The sequence below is a fragment of the Myxine glutinosa genome, chromosome 14, assembly GCF_964187855.1.
Source record: "Myxine glutinosa chromosome 14, kmMyxGlut1.1, whole genome shotgun sequence".
NCBI lineage: Eukaryota > Metazoa > Chordata > Myxini > Myxiniformes > Myxinidae > Myxine > Myxine glutinosa.
In genome coordinates this window covers 44,745,118-44,766,066 of record NC_136274.1, presented here as the reverse complement: position 1 = coordinate 44,766,066, position 20,949 = coordinate 44,745,118, and positions in this window count along the sequence as shown.

The window sequence follows — 20,949 nt, the reverse complement described above, 5'->3', positions numbered from 1 at the left end:
TATCCCAGCAGATCTGCTATTGCCAAACACGGCCTTAAGGAGGGCCACACACCTTTATGGGATAGGGTTAATCTTTTGGGTTCCACACCCAACAGAAACAGAAGACGTGTTTTGGTGGCTTGGCACACAGAAGAAACTGTTACATCGATCACACAAGAGGTAGTTGACTTACCGGTAGCGTTTGACCCACTCTTGTGTAAACGAAGCAGGCATTCCGTACTTTGAACAACGAGTCCACATAATATGTCACACAAGGTTTTTATTCAGACAATTTGCCCCCTCCCCCTCCCCTCCCCCAAACCACCCCTCTCCCAACCCCCCCCCCCCCTCCACTTCCACCTCCCCCTCTGGTTCCCCCCCCATTCTATCCCCCCCTATAACTCCCCTCCTTCCCGCATTCCCCTTTACCGCATAGGGCCACATGTGATGATCTTGATATTATGGCAATTTTATTTTATCTTAAAAAAAAATTTTTTTTTGCTTTAATATATTTACAGTTTTAATTTAATTTACAATTTAATTGTATACAAGTTTAACTTTTAATTAAATGTAATGATTATTCCTGATTTTCTAAACACGAGTTATAATCCAGCATTGCTTACAGGATTATTTTAAGCCGTTAATATGCGGTTGATTTTTGAATTTGGTCAATAACGTCTCCGATCACGAGAGCGGTGTGATACGGTTTCATTGGCTGTCCAGCTTTGCCCACCCCACTTTGCATATACCCCACCCACTTTGCATATAAGGGGATGTTGAGATGATTTTATCACTCTTGAGGAAGATTAACGGAGGCGTGTGGCTTCACATGTTGTTAATCGAAACGTTGAGTCATTGTTTGTTCAATTAAAGGTTGGAGATCTTACCATGGAGTCATATATATATATATATATATATATATATATATATATATATATATATATTGTTACCGATCGCGGATTAAGATGTTATTTACCGAGCGGTGGTATTGCCGCGACCGTTACAGAATCCCTGACTCACCCGATTCACCCAGGACTTTGGCCGGATCGCACCGCAGCTGCTCAATGAGGGGAAAAGACTAAAACGACGCATGCAAAGAGGAAAAGGAATAAAACGAATAGACGGACAGAAGAGTAATTGGATTTATTATTTACACAAGCAAAAAGGAGCAATCAAGGTTTATTTACAACACATAAGACGCAGGTGACACAGTGCAAATTTTAGCTTACCTACAGACTTAATTAAATACCCAGGGACAGAACAAACAAAACAAACTCACGTACACAAGAAGGGTGGAAAGGCAGGAGGTGGATGGCTGGAGGGAGAGGAAAGGTCCAAGGGGGTCCTGCAGCTCAACCGGCGCGTTTAGCAGCCGCCGTTCCTTTACGGTCCTGCTCCAAACCGCCGTTCAGGCCCCCTTTGGCTGTTGGGTGTTCTTGCTGCGGCGGCCTCCGCTGCGTTCCCAGAACTTGTCTGACTCATTGGTCCACACCCTCAACTCTTTCTTGGTCCCTCACTCTTTACCACCGACTCCTCACCGCAACCAACGCAACCACTTGACCACCACCTCTACTGACTGACTCTTCACCACTCTCCACTTGACGACCGACTCTCAACCAACTCAGACCAACTAACTCACTTCCGTTTGCGCCTTTTATAGCGCCTCCAGCGATTAAGCCGCCGGCGTTTTGGACACGCCCATCGGGGTGCTCACCTCGGCCCTGGTTGGTCGCGCGACCCTCAGGCTCCGCCCTGGATGACGACGGGCGGGCACGCCCCTCTTCCCCTCTATGACGAGGTGGAGACACGCCTTTCTTCCCCGACTCGAGCCTCGTGGTCAATGGCGGTTATTGGAGGGGAGGTAATTGAGAATCGAGGGCTCAGCAATGACGAAAGGGGATGTGATAGGAAATGGAGGTTTTGGGGGTGGGAATGAAAGGGGATCTATTCTCTTTCACTGGTGCAATGGAGTACTTCAATTAATGGGAGACACAGCCTTACTCTAAAACACAGAATAAGAGATAACTATCAACAGGGGTATTCTATTACTTGGCTGATGTGTATGCTTGTGGACTAATTATGGGATGCCCTTTCACCTTTACACAGCTCAGGAGGTAGGGGGGGCGCAGAATAACCAATAATAATAATAATACAGCACACAATCAAAAAAATACAGTCCTCATCTCCGCAACACTGCACCCTCCTCCTCGTAGGCACGGCCCGGGCCTACAACTTTTACTTTTAGTGTGACACGTAGGTGTAGTTCCCTCTACTTTTAACCTGACCCTGAGTGCGACAGTTTTAAAACATAAATAAATGTGTCCCGCTGCTCCATTGCACCCTGCCTAACAGACTTACGCCCACAGTTAACCGAATTGCGGAATGGTCTTCAAACTATACACTGACGGTGGGAAGCATTATTTACAATGACGCTATTTTTATTTACAAAACTAACCCAGGACCTGTAATTGTTCTTTCTGGGGGGGAGACAGTCTGCTCTGCATCGACGCACCATGAAAGCACCCAAAAACGCACCAATACACACCCAAGCACCAATCGGTGCAGTCACCATTGTTCATCAATAAAATAAAGCCAACAAACCCAAACCCTGCAGGTGTCTCTTGCTCTTCGGCTCCCTCTGCTGGTTATTATTATTTTCCTGGTGTTGTCATCTTCCCTTGCTGGCGGCCTATTTGCAATAAAAGAATGCACCTAACGTGTCCGTTTTTATTTTATTTATGGCCCACAGGGGTCGACTACGTGTGGTTCACCTGTGGGGCATCGGTGCCCTGTGGCCAAGGTCCGCCAGCAAGATTTCGGGCCCTCATGGCCGGTTCCAGCAGAGGGGCCATGCCCCAACCCATGGGGTCCATAGGTGGTGCTCGGCCACAGACATGTGGTCCATAATGTGGTGCATCGATGCAGACAGCTGGTTCTGGGAATTTCGGGCGCACAATGGCCGACCCACGCACGCTCCCCTCGGCACCCAATGGCGCACAGGTCATGTGGGAGACAAAAGGGGAAAGACAATTGAGCGAGGGGTAAGGTCACAAGGGTACACATCAATAAGGCAATGCAAGGCGAAATGCGTACGGAGGGCGAAGTGAGAAAGCTCGTCCCTACCGTACGTCACCCCCCTGTCACCTACCCTACCCTTGCCCTTACCCCATATGTACAAAATCTACACATTTACAAATTCGTCACTACTGTCACGTCTTCCCCATATTTCCCCTATACCAAATTCGTCTCCACAATTCCTCTACTTCAAAATTTGCCATCACCAAATTCATCATCAATCCTCATAAGGAGGCAGAGATGGAACTTCAAAGCACAATGTCACACCCACGTCATGATGCGTCTCACAATCCAAACATTTGCACAGTAAAAATAACAAAACATGGCATGGTGTGGAGTTCCTGTCACCTCAGGTGAGTGGATGCAGATGGTGCGAGGAGACTTCATCCTAACTACTTTCTAAATGACATTAACACACTTTACACTACCCGGGGTCTCTCCCTGCCAATCCATTGGCCAACTTACACTATGGGTTCTAAAAACCAATTCCCATTGACCAAACTGTGGTGATTCTCAATTTGGGGTCTCACTCCCCCGATTCATCTCCCGGTGCTCTCGCACAATTTCTGGGCTGCGACGTGTAGCTCTCCCAGCAGGTCTACCCACCTGCACACCTCCACCACTGTAGTTGCCACCCGAGCTTACCTAGCTCCTCACCCTAACCTAACTAACTGGGGAAGGCCCTCTCCTGGCTCTGTCACCCCTCTCGGTGCCCTCTGGCACTGGGCTACCCGGGTCCGTCCTCCGGATCCTCGGGCCCCATCCACAACAACTACTACCGGCTCCCAGAGCCCACCTGCGGCCTCACCTGGCCGACATCCTCACAGTGGTGGAGTGCCCAAACCAACTACACACACTAACAGGCTACACGCCCAGCCATTTCCACAACACTAATGCACCCATCCAAAGACCATTCTCTCACCCGCACCACAGATGCCAATATCCAACCACAATTTACCTGTACCCTCTACCTAACACTTACACTACCCGCCCCAGGTATCCGTGATGGGGGTCCACTCTTCCCCCATTCACACCTTCGCACCATCCACTCCACTCCACAATTTCCACCATACTCACTCCACGACCATCCATTCCAATACTCCATACCATTTATTCCATACACCTGTTCTCCATTCACCTGTCGTTGCACACCTGTGCAATCCTACCTGGTGCCACCTGCACCCTCCTCCTCTTCCTGGACCAGTTGGTCAACACAACACACAATCACCACTACTCCCTCATACACTGCTCCATTCACCTGTTCAGTTGCACACCTGTGCAATCACACCTGTTCAATCACACCTGTTCAATCTTCACACACATGGCATCATCTCAGCTAACTACTCCCCTCTGAAACTTGCGCTTCCCAGTCGCCCCTTTAAACTATTGCGCTCCCACGTCATTATTATCCACACTAATCTACCTGCGTCCCCACTACAGGTATCAGTCACTATCTAAACCTTAATGTTACCTAATGTCATCTTCGCTAGATCCCTATCAATATAACCAAACCCTCCCTGGCTCGGTTGTCATAGCCACCCCATAAACTATTGCGCATTTGCCCCCACCTGTGAGGGATGGTGGCTTTGCCATCCCACCACATCGGGGGTCTCTCACTATAAATTTTGCTCGTCCAAATTCCAACCAATTCAAAAATTTTCCATTTACTGCCAATTCTACCCACTATTATAAATTTCGTATCAAATCACGATCACTATCACTATCACCCGTCTACTTATTACATCCTCTCGGTGCGCCAATTCACGTCTACAGCCCGGCTTCGTACAGCCGAGCAATGAACGCGGGTTGTTTTGTGCCAGCGGCTGGATACGTCCCGCATTCGTGGCAGGGACGGGGGCTTACCCGGGCCGAGATCCCACGCACCACCTCGGCGTGGAGCCATCCAATGTCCCGATCTCGACCTGCCGGCACGTCTCAATAGAAAGTGGTCGCCATGACGACCCTTCCTATCGGGCTGCCCGCTCCGCCTAGTGGAGCCCGGATGCGGCCGTTCCAAGCGAGGCACAGCGTGGATCGCGTACGGCGGTTCTTTCGAAACCGCCGTGGTTCGGATCCCCGCTGGTTCTCGCGGCACGCGAAGCTGCCCGACGCGCACCGAGGGCCCGATTCGGCTATAAGTCGTTCTAACCTCTAACCCGGTTACCGTCGATGCTTCACCTGGATGCTTACATGCATACGCTACCCCTTGCTTGCTCATACCTTTCCTTACACACCCAGGTACCCTCATTCCGCTCACCGACTTGGTCACACACCTGACCACCGAACACCTTGGCACACATTCGTCGCTCGCACACCTCACCAACACACCTCTTCGCGCCCCTTTCTTGGTCACCTCCTTTGTGACAATCACAGGTGTGCTCTCACCCACACACCCAACCACGTGCCTCACTACCAATTCCAGCGTGCATTCCCACTCACGCTCTACCATTCCAGGTGTGCATCCTTTCATTCCAGGTGTACATCCTCGCTCACCTGTCACAACCAACTCACGCTCCGTGTCACTCTCACTACTCTCACCTCCACTCTCGGTCGCGCTCTCACCCTTACTCTCGACAGCACACTCTTTCCCCATGCACCTGTCCGTTACACACCTTTCTCGCGCACACTCTTGCGCACACTCTCCCGTTACTTCCTCCATAACACTCACCACACCGCGCTTCCATGTACCCCCTCGCACACGCGCTACTACCGACTCACTCTCGACAGCACACTCACTCCTTGGCGTGCACTTTTTCCTCACACACCCCATGGTCGGACATTCTCGCACACCTCTTTTTTCGCACACCAGACCTGTCGCACACTTCACCAACGGCCTCTCACGAACACCCGGATCCAAACCAATCCCCAAGCCGACTGAAGCTTTCCTCACGTCATATACATTGCCACTCACCTCCGTACCTCGTCGTCGCACCTCCTTTGCCACCTGCAAACTCTTTATTCGGTTAGTGAGCATCACATGATGAGTTGAGCACCGACATTGCACATATTCCATCACCTCCTCCTGGATTTCTCTTTTAGTTTCTGTCCGTCCCTTCTTAATTTCACTCACCCCTTCTTCCACTTCCTCTAATTTTCGCTTCACCTCTTTTATTTCTCGGTGCGTCTCCTCAAGTTCGTCCTCTAAGGCTACCGTGACCGTCTCTATGTGCATCCTCACCTGCCGGTCCTTTGTCTCCATTATCTCTGTCACCTCGTCCACCCTCATTGTCAGTTCCTCACGTACCATCTGACATTGCCTCTGTGTCGCTATTAATTCGTTTTTAATTTCTTTTTGTGTCGCCTTTAACCCTCCTAGTACCGCAGTGTTCTTTTGAACCTGCTCCACTAGTTATTTTTGTCCCTCCGTCAGCTGTTCCACCTCCTCCGTCAGATCTTCTATTCCCCCTTGTAACCTAGCCGTATTATTCCTCACCTCTTTCTCCATACACTTCTCACCTCGCTTTACCTCCTCGCGTAGCCCCGAGACCTCCTCACCCACACCTCGTCGTATCTCCTCCTTCATCTCCTCCCTTTCTTTTGTAGATGCCACCCTCATCTGTCCCAATTCATCCCTCTGAGCATCCAGTTTGGTTTCTACCCCGATTTTTACCTCCTCTATCTGCTCTCCCATCTGTTTAATTTCTCGGGCGGATTGCTCCCCTATCTCCCGCAATTTGTCCTCCATCCTATTTTCTAACCCCATTAACCCATTTTTCACCTCTTTTATCCCGTTGTCTAACCCCTCAAATTTCTTGTCTAATCTCTCAAATTTCTTGTCTAACCCCTCACCGGTACCCCTCGCTTCGTCCCTCATTACCCCCATTTGCTCACCATGAGCCTTAATTTGCTCACTCTGAGCATCCATAAGGGCCTTCATTTGGATCATAAAAAGGCCCCAATCCATCGGCGGTGCTGCCACGGTCACGGGCGTGGCAAAATTTGGTGCCGCTACACCCACGTGCGCGAGGACGCCATTTTGCGCGTCTGATACTCCCTCAACCGCCTCCTCATTGCTCCCCTCCATCTGATCCTGGGTTACTCCTAACCCCTCCTCTAGCTCTCCCACCGGCATCCCGTCGCCTTGACCAGCCATGGCGCGATTTCAAAATTCGGGTTTTGCTTTAAAACAAAACAAATTTCGTCCGCTCCAAATTTTGACCAAATTTTTTTTTTTTTTTAGATGTTTAAAAAAAAATTTGGTTCGGGCCCCGAATCTCACTCCCAGACACCAATTGTTACACTAATAGTACAATTGGTGTTCCAAAATTTGGGCCTAACAAATTTAGTCCCAGGTCCGAATCCAACTCCTGACACCAATTGTTACCGATCGCGGATTAAGATGTTATTTACCGAGCGGTGGTATTGCCGCGACCGTTACAGGATCCCTGACTCACCCGATTCACCCAGGACTTTGGCCGGATCGCACCGCAGCTGCTCAATGAGGGGAAAAGACTAAAACGACGCATGCAAAGAGGAAAAGGAATAAAACTAATAGACGGACAGAAGAGTAATTGGATTTATTATTTACACAAGCAAAAAGGAGCAATCAAGGTTTATTTACAACACATAAGACGCAGGTGACACAGTGCAAATTTTAGCTTACCTACAGACTTAATTAAATACCCAGGGACAGAACAAACAAAACAAACTCACGTACACAAGAAGGGTGGAAAGGCAGGAGGTGGATGGCTGGAGGGAGAGGAAAGGTCCAAGGGGGTCCTGCAGCTCAACCGGCGCGTTTAGCAGCCGCCGTTCCTTTACGGTCCTGCTCCAAACCGCCGTTCAGGCCCCCTTTGGCTGTTGGGTGTTCTTGCTGCGGCGGCCTCCGCTGCGTTCCCAGGACTTGTCTGACTCGTTGGTCCACACCCTCAACTCTTTCTTGGTCCCTCACTCTTTACCACCGACTCCTCACCGCAACCAACGCAACCACTTGACCACCACCTCTACTGACTGACTCTTCACCACTCTCCACTTGACGACCGACTCTCAACCAACTCAGACCAACTAACTCACTTCCGTTTGCGCCTTTTATAGCGCCTCCAGCGATTAAGCCGCCGGCGTTTTGGACACGCCCATCGGGGTGCTCACCTCGGCCCTGGTTGGTCGCGCGACCCTCAGGCTCCGCCCTGGATGACGACGGGCGGGCACGCCCCTCTTCCCCTCTATGACGAGGTGGAGACACGCCTTTCTTCCCCGACTCGAGCCTCGTGGTCAATGGCGGTTATTGGAGGGGAGGTAATTGAGAATCGAGGGCTCAGCAATGACGAAAGGGGATGTGATAGGAAATGGAGGTTTTGGGGGTGGGAATGAAAGGGGATCTATTCTCTTTCACTGGTGCAATGGAGTACTTCAATTAATGGGAGACACAGCCTTACTCTAAAACACAGAATAAGAGATAACTATCAACAGGGGTATTCTATTACTTGGCTGATGTGTATGCTTGTGGACTAATTATGGGATGCCCTTTCACCTTTACACAGCTCCGGAGGTAGGGGGGTGCAGAATAACCAATAATAATAATAATACAGCACACAATCAAAAAAATACAGTCCTCATCTCCGCAACAATATATATATATATATATACATATATATATATATATATATATATATATATATATATATATATATATATATATACATATATATATATATATATATATATATATACACAGACAGCATTTAATATGGAATTTTTTTTTTTTCTTGACGGGTTTACTTTCTTAACTCAGTATATCAATCTGGTGAGTTTCTTTCACACTTTGGTGATTTATTTGTTAAAAGAACCATGTCACTGATTGTCTGTCGCAGCAAGAAGTCAACAACAGGATTATATCACAGGTGGCGTGACAAAATGTATGGACAGGTGCATTTGATGATTGGCTTCACAGTCGGATATACAAGGGTTGTTGCATTCTGTATCAGTGGAAAACAACTGCTGCACGTCTCCAAAAGGTATTGCCGCTTCCTCTGGAGATGGTCCGTCAACCCGACAATGCTGTTTGTCATGGAGTGGTGGCTTTTCGAAATTACGGCATGAAACAGCGTGCTATTGCTCGGCAGTATGGCATCACTCAAGGTCAGGTGTCAAAGATCCTGAAATGAAATGCTCAGAGGGGTATCCCTACTCCAATACCGAGGCCAGGACGTCCCCGCAGAACCACAAGGAGGGATGATCGCCAGCTGCACCGGTTAGTCCGCAATGGCCGTACCAAGTCAGCTAATCGGCTTAGGGCTGAGTGGCAGCAACTGACAAATGTGCCTGTATCCAGAAGGCTAGTCAACCAACGACTGGTTCAAGCAGGCTATCGTGCCAGGCATCCCCTGAGAAAGCCACGCCTGACCAGACAACACTGCCAGCGCCGATTGCAGTGGGCCAGAGAGCACCGTCAATGGCAGCCAGGACACTGGAATCACGTGATCTTCAGTGACGAGTCTAGATTTCTGGTCTATCGTCAAGATGTCCGCGTCCGAGTGCGCAGACAAGTGCATGAAGCCTACAAACAAAGATTGTATCGTGCCAAGAGTCCAAGCTGGAGGTGGTGGGGTGACCGTTCGGGCTGCTTTTCATGCAGGGGGCAAAACTGACCTGGTTGTTCTGAATGGAAACCTGAACCAGTTCAAGTACAGGGCCATTCTGGAAGAAACATTGCTTCCATTTGCTCGTGCAGCCTTTTGAGAAAACTTTGTCTTCCAAGATAACAATGCACGGCCTCATCGTGCTCACATGATCCAACACTTTCTTGCTGACCGTGGTGTAGAGCATATGGAGTGAGTGGCCTGCCATGTCCCCGGATATGAATCCGATAGAGAACTTGTGGGCAGAATTAATGCATCAAATCGACAACTTGGACCAGCAGCCTACCTCTGTGTGTGAATTGCAGCAGGCTATTGTCACTGCATGGCAAGCGATTCCTGTCCAAACCTTGGCAAATCTCGTGAACAGCATGCCTTGACGTGTACGTGCTCTCCTGAATGCTCGTGGGGGTTACACGAAGTACTGAACTGTAATTTTACTGTCCGTAATCCCAGTCGTAATTTAACTTTTGTTTTTGGTAAAAAAAATTTTGGCTAATGTGCAAAATAAAGAGATACTTCTGGAAAACGTACAGAAGTTTAACACAGTACTGTCCGTGAATTGAGTTCGATATCAGTTTACATCACTTTCAAGGATCAATTTATTTGTTTCGAAATGTCAAATGTGGTTTTTGTTTCTTTTAAAGGTCACATTAACAAAATCTAGAATAATTTCAACATAATTCCAATGAACTTTTGGTTCTAAGACATCTTGAAAAGTAAGTTCACCCCCACAAAAAAAATATTCCATATTAAATGCCAAGTCTGTGTATATATATATATATATATATATATATATATATATATATATATATATATATATATATATATATATATATATATATAAATATATATATATATATATATATATATATATATATATATATATATATATATATATATATATATATATATATATATATATATATATATATATATTGTAACGGTTTTGAGAAGTGTGTAACGAATTTGAGAAGTGTAACGGTTTTTGAGAAGTGTAACAATTTTGGAGGAAGTGTAACGAATGTGAAAACGTTACAATGTGAACGTTACAAAAGTATGGTAACACCCTGGTAATGTAAATAATGGTCGCAGCCGTCCTCCTAGTTAATTCCATGAAACTTACACGCAGGTCACGATATATCTTTTTAAATAGTGTATTTCCTTATTCTATGTAGGCTAAATATGTGTTTCCCACTAGATTGACTTTGCATTGTATCAAACAAAATAAGCATAGGCCCTTGCAATTTCCCCAAACATCTCCGCTCTCCAAAGTTCCTTTAAAAAGGGTGCGAGTTGTGTTCAATCCCGCAAGCCGCCATTGCCCATGTGCTAACCTCGGAGAAGAAAGGCGTGTCTCCACCTCGTCATAGAGGGGAGGAGTGAGCCAGCCCTAACAGCCAATCAGCACCGCGGTGAGCGAACCGGTAGGCGTGCCCTCGCAGCCGGCGGCTTGATTCCGCCCCGAGTTATAAAAGCGACTGTAAGGGACTGCTTCAGGAGATGACCTGGGAGAGGAGCGAAGAGGCGGCACCAAGAGGAGCGGTGAGATGCGAAACGCTCCAAGCCAAAGAGGAGAGGTACTCGGAAAGGAAACCAGCTTTGGAGAGACGCGCTGAAAGGAGGGAGACGGCTCCACCAGAAGGAAAGGAGCAGGTGTGCCGAGCCAACGCGTGACGTCTACAGCAGCGGATACGCGACGGAGGGTTTTCCCGCCAAAAGCGCGAGGAATTGAGAGCTGCTGCCTCCGACCCTGTCCTCCCTCTCCAGCAATCCACCTCGAGCCCTACCTGCCTGCAATATCCCCCGAGTAAGTGTGAACGTCGTCTGTCCTACTCGTTGTCTTGGGGTTAAGTAAAATGAATAGTGTAAGTTAACAATTCGCTGTGTGACTGCTTCTTCCATCCATTGCTTGTGTGTGTATAATAAATCTGTTCTTCCTCCGTACTCTGTCTTCTTCTCTTTATCCTTCTCTTTCGGTCGCTTTCGAGGTTTCCCGATTGAATATCTGTGGGGCGATCTGGTCAACGTCGGGTGGAATCGGGCTAATCGGGGAGTAACTGTTCGGACGCGGTAATACACCACCGCTCAGTCAATATAACATCTAAAACCGCGTCTGTAACAATATATATATATATATATATATATATATATATATATATATATATATATATATATATATATGTATATATATATATATATAAAACTGTGAGAAATAGTAGAAACTCCACAGTACGAGCAGGGCGTCTCATTTGCATTAAATAAATAATCGGGAGATTAAATCAGACGCGGACGTAGCTTCAGGACGTCGATCTTTAATTGTCGACAAGCTTTCGACCAACAAAGGTCTTCTTCTTAGTCGTCCCCAAGATCAACGGAAGTGAAGCCGGCTTCGGCAACTCGTGTTGAGTATAGTAGTAATGGTGACCCCCCCAGACTGCCGGCGCAGACTGCCGAATTCCACCACCATGCAATTTCCAGCAGGGGCAAATATATATTTCTGTCAGTTGATTGTTTGTTTGCCATTTGTATTACAGTGTGCAAGAAAGTAGAAATAAATGTATATATAAACAGAAATCTGGCGCTACTTCTGACATATATATATATATATATATATATATATATATATATATATATATATATATATATATATATATATATATATATATATATATATATATATATATACAGACTTGGCATTTAATATGGGGAAAAAAATTTTTCTTGACGGGTTTACTTTCTGAACTCAGTATATCAATCTAGTGAGTTTCTTTTACACTTCGGTGATGTCTTTGTTGAAAGAACCATGTCACTGATTGTCTTTCGCAGCAAGAAGTCAAGAGCAGGATTATATCACAGGTGGCTTGACAAAATGTAAGGACAGGTACATTTGACGATTGGCTTTACAATCGGGTATATAAGGGTTGTTGCGTTCTGTATTCGTGGAAAACAACTGCTGCACGTTACAAAATTTATTGCCGCTTCCTCTGGAGATGGTCCGTCAACTTGACAATGCTGTTTGTCATGGAGTGGTGGCTTTACGAAATTCTGGCATGAAACAGCATGCTATTGCTCGGCAGTATGGCATCACTCAAGGTCAGGTGTCAAAGATCCTGAAACGAAATGCTCAGAGGGGTGTCCCTACTCCAATACCGAGGCCAGGACATCCATGCAGAACCACAAGGAGAGATGATCACCAGCTGCACCGGTTAGTCTGCAATGGCCGTACCAAGTCAGCTAATCGGCTTAGGGCTGAGTGGCAGCAACTGACAAATGTGCCTGTGTCCAGAAGGCTAGTCAACCAACGACTGGTTCAAGCAGGCTATCGTGCCAGGCGTCCCCTGAGAAAGCCACGCCTGACCAGACAACACAGCCAGTGCCGATTGCAGTGGGCCAGAGAGCACCGTCAATGGCAGCCAGGACACTGGAATCATGTGACCTTGAGTGACGAGTCTAGATTTCTGGTCTATCGTCAAGATGGCCGCGTCCGAGTGCGCAGAGAAGTGCATGAACCCACAGCGAAGATTGTATAGTGCCAAGAGTCCAAGCTGGAGGTGGCTGGGTGACCGTTTGGGCTGCTTTTCATGCAGGGGGCAAAACTGACCTGGTTGTTCTGAATGGGAACCTGAACCAGTTCAAGTACAGGGTCATTCTGGAAGAAATATTGCTTCCATTTGCTCGTGCAGCCTTTCGAGGAAACTTTGTCTTCCAAGATGACAATGCACGGCCTCATCGTGCTCGCATGATCCAACACTTTCTTGCTTACCGTGGTGTAGAGCATATGGAGTTGCCTGCCATGTCCCCGGATATGAATCCAATAGAGAACTTGTGGGCAGAATTAACGCATCAAATCGACAACTTGGACCAGCAGCCTACCTCTGTGCGTGAATTGCAGCAGACTATTGTCACTGCATGGCAAGCGATTCCTGTCCAAACCTTGGCAAATCTCGTGAACAGCATGCCTCGAAGTGTACGTGCTCTCCTGAATGCTCGTGGGGGTTACACGAAGTACTGAACTGTAATTTTACTGTCCGTAATCCCAGTCATAATTTAGCTTTTGTTTTTGTTGAATTTTTTTTTGACTAATGTGCAAAATAAAGAGATACTTCTGGAAAACGTACAGAAGTTTAACACAGTACTGTCCGTGAATTGAGTTCGATATCAGTTTACATCACTTTCAAGGATCAATTTATTTGCTTCGAAATGTCAAATGTGGTTTTTATTTCTTGTCACATTAACAAAATCTAGAATAATTTCAACATAATTCCAATGAACTTTTGGTTCTAAGTCATCTTGAAAAGTAAGTTCACCCCAACAAAAAAAATATTCCATATTAAATGCCAAGTCTGTATATATATATATATTTATATATAATCGTTAGATTAAATAAGACGCGGACGTAGCTTCAGGACGTCGATCTTTAATTGTCGCCAAGCTTTCGACCAACAAAGGTCTTCTTCTGAGTCGGCCCCAAGTTCCGAAGCTTGTCGACAATTAAAGATCGACGTCCTGAAGCTACGTCCGCGTCTTATTTAATCTAACGATTATTTATTTAATGCAAATGAGACGCCCTGCTCGTACTGTGGAGTTTCTACTATTTCTTACAGTTATATATATATATATATATATATATATATATATATATATATATATATATACATATATATATACATGTATACATATATACATATATACATACATACATACATATACATACAGTCACGTGAAAAGTAAGTACACCCCATGTAAAGTTTTGACTTTTTCAACATATTTCAACATGCAGCTATTTGATCTTCATTTCAACAATATTGACAGATAAAGGTGATATAATATAACAAATATCATGAAACATTTACATTTTGTAGTCCATTGTATAATTTGAATAAACATCAATGCAAATTTCGCATGTGGAAAAAGTAAGTACACCCTTGGCTCTAATAGGTGGTATTGCCCGCTTTGGCAGAAATAACCTCAAGTTGGCGTTTCTTATAACTGTCGACCAGTCTCTGACATCGACTGGGAGAAATTTTTGCCCACTCCTCCATGCAGAATTCTTTCCGCTGTGCAATGTTTGAGGGGTTTCTTGCATGCACAGCTCGTTTCAAATCCCCCCACAACGTATCGATGGGATTTAGATCTGGGCTTTGACTTGGCCATTCCAGAACCCTCCATTTCTTTCTTTTCAGCCATTCCTTGGTGGATTTACTGGTATGTTTTGGGTCATTGTCATGTTGCAAGATCCACCTTCGGTTGAGCTTCCACTTTCCGACATATGGCCTCACATTATCCTCAAGCACCCTCTGGTACAATGAAGAATTCATCGTGGATTCTATGATTTTGAGCTGCCCAGGCCCTGATGCAGCAAAGCTGCCCCAAACCATAATATTTCCACCACCATGCTTTACAGTTGGTATCAGGTTCTTGTGGTCAAATGCTGTCTTTGGTTTTCGCCAAACATGTCTTCTGGTACTGTGACCAAATAGCTCCACCTTTGACTCATTTGTCCAGACCACATTGTTCCAGAAGTGCTGGTCTTTGCCTCGGTGTTCATTGGCAAACTTTAGTCTTGCCCTGATGTTCTTTCTGGACAGCAAAGGTTTCCTCCTGGCACACCTCCCATGTAGATCAAATTTGTGCAGCCTCTTTCTAATGGTAGACTCGTGCACTTTGACATCAACAGTGGCAAGAGCTATCTGTAGGTCTCATGATGACATTCTGCGGTTCTTAGGGACCTCTTTCAGCATCTTGCGGTCTGCTCTCGGGCTGAACTTGCTGGGGCGGCCTGGCCTGAACAAGTTGGCAGTTGTTTGGAATCTTCTCCATTTGTAGATGATCTTCCGGACAGTCGAATGATTGATTTGAAATAGTTTGGAGATCTTTTTAAATCCCTTCCCAGACTCGTAGGCATCCATAACCTTCTTTCTGAAGGCCTCAGAGAGCTCTTTTGATCTAGGCATGGTGACGCCACACACTTCAACAACAAAGAGGAAACCAAACAAATGTCTGAGGTTTAAATAAGACAGGTTCCTCCAAGATCCTCTCTAATGATGTTCTCATCATTTGCACCTGAGCTGGTGCACCTGATTCTAATTTTAGGTATTTGAAGTAGTGATAAATGTAGGGGTGTACTTACTTTTTCCACATGCAAAATTTGCATTTATGTTTATTTAAATGATACAATGGACTACAAAATGTAAATTTTCATGATATTTGTTATATTATATCACCTTTATCTATCAATATTGTTGAAATGAAGATCAAATAGCTGTATGTTGAAATATGTTGAAAAAGTCAAAACTTTACACGGGGTGTCCTTACTTTTTCACGTGACTGTATGCACAAAAAGATTGATACAACTTTGACTTCCTGACATTTCTTTGTTTTTTGACCTATACCGTTTTCCTTTTCAGGGTTTGGTGGTGTTATCGTGGTATTTGTTCTTTGAGATTTCTAGCTCCGTAGCTCAACTATGCCATTGACAGTGGAGCAGAAGACAAAAGTTGTGGCTCTGTGGTATGAGACTAAATCAACGACCACAACAACATTTTCTGTGGGGCAGAACCACCTGAGGTGATCACTGAGAGGTACCTGAAAGGGCCAAACGTCACATGCTTCTGCATCTTCAATGCCAGATGGGGAATGCTCAGGCCTTGCTGGTTTTAGAATGACAACAGCAGGTCGGTGACGATCAAAGGTGAGCACTACGGGGCCGTGCTCCAGAAGTTCCATAATGATCTAGCCCAAAAGGTCACGCCAAACCTGCTCAGCATGACCTGCTTTATGCAGGATGGTGCGCCCCCGCATACAGCTGGTGACACCATCACTTTCCTGCAGCAGTTCTTCAGAAACCGCCTTGTTGCCCTGGGTACCGCTCTGTCTACGTCAACCGTTCTGGCACACTGGATGATTTGAAGCAGGTGTCAGACTACCTCCAGGCAGTGCGACATGAGACCTACAGGACAGTTTGATAAAACTTTGGAGTCAGCATCAATGCCTGTCTGCACCGCGGAGGGGCACACATCGAGAACGTCAATAACAAGGCTTTTCCGCAAATGCCAATTTCAGACCTTTGGCTCTCACTAACTCTAGCAGTGACTTACTGCAATAGCAATCAGTGATATAAAATACCATGTCACAAGCTTTCAATAAATCTTTGGTTCACATTCCTGAGGTTTCTGCTTCTTTGTAAATAAACGTTTAAAGTTGTATCACTCTTTTTGAAACACCCTGTCTATGCATGTATATATATATATATATATATATATATATATATATATATATATATATATATATATATATATATATATATATATATGTATATAAATATAATATATATATATATATATATATTGTATACAAGATCGAGGCTCGTGAAAGAGCGAACATTAATCACACAGAAAGATAAACCGACACATAAAACATACAACATGGGGAGCGGTAGACAAGATGGGGAGAGAGGGGGAGGAACACAAACACAACATCTGAGAGCAGGGACATCGAGAGATCAGTGGGAGGGAGAGGGCTTTGGGGGGAGGCATGGGAAGGGGGGGGGTGGGAGAGGTGTAAAACATATGGACACTGCCAGGACTTCCAGGAAAGTAGTTGGAATTTCAAACAAGGTGGATCTGGGGTGAATTACCCAATAGTGGGGGTAGAAAAGATCAAGGTTTTGGATGGGGAAAGATAAGAGATGGTGGTGAACAGTTGTTTTAAAGACCTGGAGGGAGGAGTGGGATTGAAGGGAGTGTGGGAGTTTGTTCCAGAGGCGGGAGAAAAGAGGAATGAAAGAGTGAAGGTGAGCAGAGAGCCGAGATTTCGGCAGTTTAACCATCAGAGGGTTGCTGGCAGATCTTGTGCGACCTGTAGGAATATTTGGGGGACAAAGCACAGAGAGAGCTGGGAGAGCAAGGCCGGAGAGGAGTCGGTAGAAGACAGAAAGACCACCTACCTGTCTGCGGTGAGTGAGTGAAAGGCCCTCGGAGATAGCTTCATCACGGGAGATTCCAATGATTCTGAAAGCTTTGGTTTCAACAGCGTGAAGCCGAGCTAGGTGTGAGGCAGGAGCACCAGCCCATAGGGGAGAACAGTATTCCATTGAGCTGCGGATGAAAGACTTGTATGTGGTGAGGAGCTCAGGTGTGCCGAGGAAGGACTTCGCACGACGGAGGATGCCCAGTCGGCGACTGGCTTTGGAGGCCAGCTTGGAAATGTGGTTTTCCCAAGAAAGATCATGGCAGATAGTGAAACCCAAAAGCTTGAACGACAGAACTTCTTGGAGAGGATTGTTGAGAAAGTAGATGGGAGGGTTGTCCAGTCGATCTTTTCGGAGAGACAGAGTAAGAGTGTGAGATTTGTCAGGATTGAAAGACATGTTCCACTTGTTTGACCAGTCTGTGATTTTGTCCAGGTCTTCAGAGAGTGAGGAGGCTGCAGACTGCCGATCTGAGGGAAGAGGTATGGAGCGGCAGAGAGTGGAGTCATCAGCAAAGAGATAGAGAGGATTTTCCAGAGAGTCGGAGAGATCATTGATAAAGACCAGAAAAAGCACAGGGCCCAGAACACTGCCTTGGGGAACTCCAGCCTGAACAGGAAGGGGAGATGAGAGAAATCCATTCAGGGCCACACGTTGTCTACGACCAGAGAGGAAGTCCGCAAGCCATGCATGGAGATTTCCATGGATACCATAGGAGGAGAGTTTGGTGAGCAGAGCTGGGTGCCAGACCGTATCGAAGGCACGTGATATGTCAAGGGAGACGGCTCTGATTTCCTGTTTGGCATTGAGGACCTCCATCCTTTGTTGAGACAGCAGAAGCAGCATTTCCAGAGTAGAATGACCTGGTCTGAATCCAAATTGATGATCGGAGATCAAGCCATTGGAGAAGAGGAAGGATTTGATATCCGAAGCAATGATGGATTCCATGACTCTGCTGATAATTGGGAGCAGGCTGATTGGTCTGTAGTTGCAAGGATCTGTTTTTGCACCTTTTTTGTGTAAAGCGGTAATGTTTGCTGATTTCCAGGATGCTGGCAGATGACCTTGAGCAAAAGAGAGGGTGAAAAGCACAGAGAGAGGGTGAGATAGAGCGGCAGAGCAGGATTTTAGGACCCGTGGGCTGATGCCGTCTGGTCCAGTTGCAGAATCAGAGTCGAGGTTTGACAAAAACTCCTCCACCTTGTCAGGAGAGATATTTATATATACATACAGGTATATACGGTATATATATATATATATATATATATATATATATATATATGTATATACGGTATATATATATATATATATATATATATATATATATATATATATATATATATTGTTACTGTCGCGGTTAGATGTTATTTACCGAGCGGTGGTATATTACCGCGACCTAACAGTTCCCCCGATTCTTCCCCAACTCACCCGATTCACCCCAAACTTTGGCCGTATCGCACCGCAGCTGCCCAATCTGGAAAACTCTAAAACGACCGAATGCAAAGAGGAAAAGGAATAAGACGAGAAGACGGACGGAAGAGTAATGGGATTTATTATTTACACATATAAGTAGGAAGCAAGCAGTCACGTTTATTTACAGGGACATGAGACGCAGGTGACACAGTGCAATCGTTAGCTTATACAGACTTATTGTTACTACCCAGGACAGCACGAACAAAACAAACTCACGTACGCAAATGGATGGAAATTGCAGGCAGGAATGATAGGAGGTGGGTGGCTGGAGGAAGGCCCGGAGCTGGCTGGAGTTTGATCCCGCACGGGACGTCGGGCTGGACCTCGACGGCCGCCGATGCCACCGATCCTGTCGTGTGCGCGGGGTAGCGGGTCGGAGCTGCTTGGTGGAGCCAAGCCAACGCTGCTGTTGGGGGGCCTGGCGTGACGGGTTCTCTCGCGTGACGGGTTCTCTTCTCTCTCTTGTGTTTGTCCAACCACTCTTTCTCCAACGCAACGACTCAACGCAACCACTGACCACCCCTGACGACCAACTCAGCTCTTGTCATGGACCTCTCCACGCGCTCTTGCTCTGACGACCCAGCTCCTTTCCCTGTACTCGTCTCTCCTCTGTAAAAGCTCATCTCTCCTGGGGGCGTCTCTCATGGGTTATATATAGCCCCACCCTTGAACCTTTGCGAACCTCCCCGATCGCTCTTCCTCCGCCCTCTCAGACCAAACCCCTCGTGCTCGGTTGGTTGTTCGGGGCTGGCTCACTCCTCCCCTCTGTGACGAGGTGGAGACACGCCTTTCTTCCCCAAGCCTGCCTCGTGGTCAATGGCGGATGAAGGGAAAACCGCCCAACATGCAGTTGGCAATGCGAATTGCAATTGAGGAAAAGGGGGGAATGGAGGTTTTGGGAATGGGAATGAAGGGAATCTATCTCTTTCACTTGGTGCAATGGAGTACTTCTATTAATGGGAGACACAGCCTTACCCTAAAACACAGAATAAGATATAACTATTGAACAGGGGTATTCTATGATTGGCTGTGGTGTGGATGCTTTATGGACTAATTATGGGATGCCCCTTTGACCTTTACACAGCTCCGGAGGCAGGAGGCGCGGAATAACAATAATAATAATAATAAAGCACACAATCAAAAAATATATATACAGTCCTCATATCCGCAACACTGCACCCTCCTCCTCTTAGGTACGGCCCGGGCCTACAACTTTTATTTAGTGTGACACGTAGGTGTAGTTCCCTCTACTTTTAACCTGACCCTGAGTGCGACAGTTTTAAAACATAAATAAATGTGTCCCGCTGCTCCATTGCACCCTGCCTAACAGACTTACGCCCACAGTTAACCGAATTGCGGAATTGTCTTCAAACTATACACTGACGGTGGGGAGCATTATTTACAATGACGCTATTTTTATTTACAAAACTAACCCAGGACCTGTGATTGTTCTTTCTGGGGGGGAGACAGTCTGCTCTGCATCGACGCACCATTAAAGCACCCAAAAACGCACCAATACACCCCCAAGCACCAATCGGTGCAGTCACCACAGTTCAAGAATAAAAAATAAATCAACAACCCCTAACCCTGCAGGTGATCTCTTGCTCTTCGGCTCCCTCTGCTGGTTATTATTATTGTCTTCCAGTTGTTGTCTTTTCTTTCATTTTCTTACTGGCGGCCTATTTGCAATAAAGCTTGCCCAAACGTGTCCATTTTATTTATTTTATTTATGGCCCACAGGGCCGACTACATGTGGTTCACCTGTGGGGCATCGGTGCCCTGTGGCCAAGGTCCGCCAGCAAGATTTCGGGCCCTCATGGCTGGTTCCAGCAGAGGGGCCATGCCCCAACCCATGGGGTCCATAAGTGGTGCTCG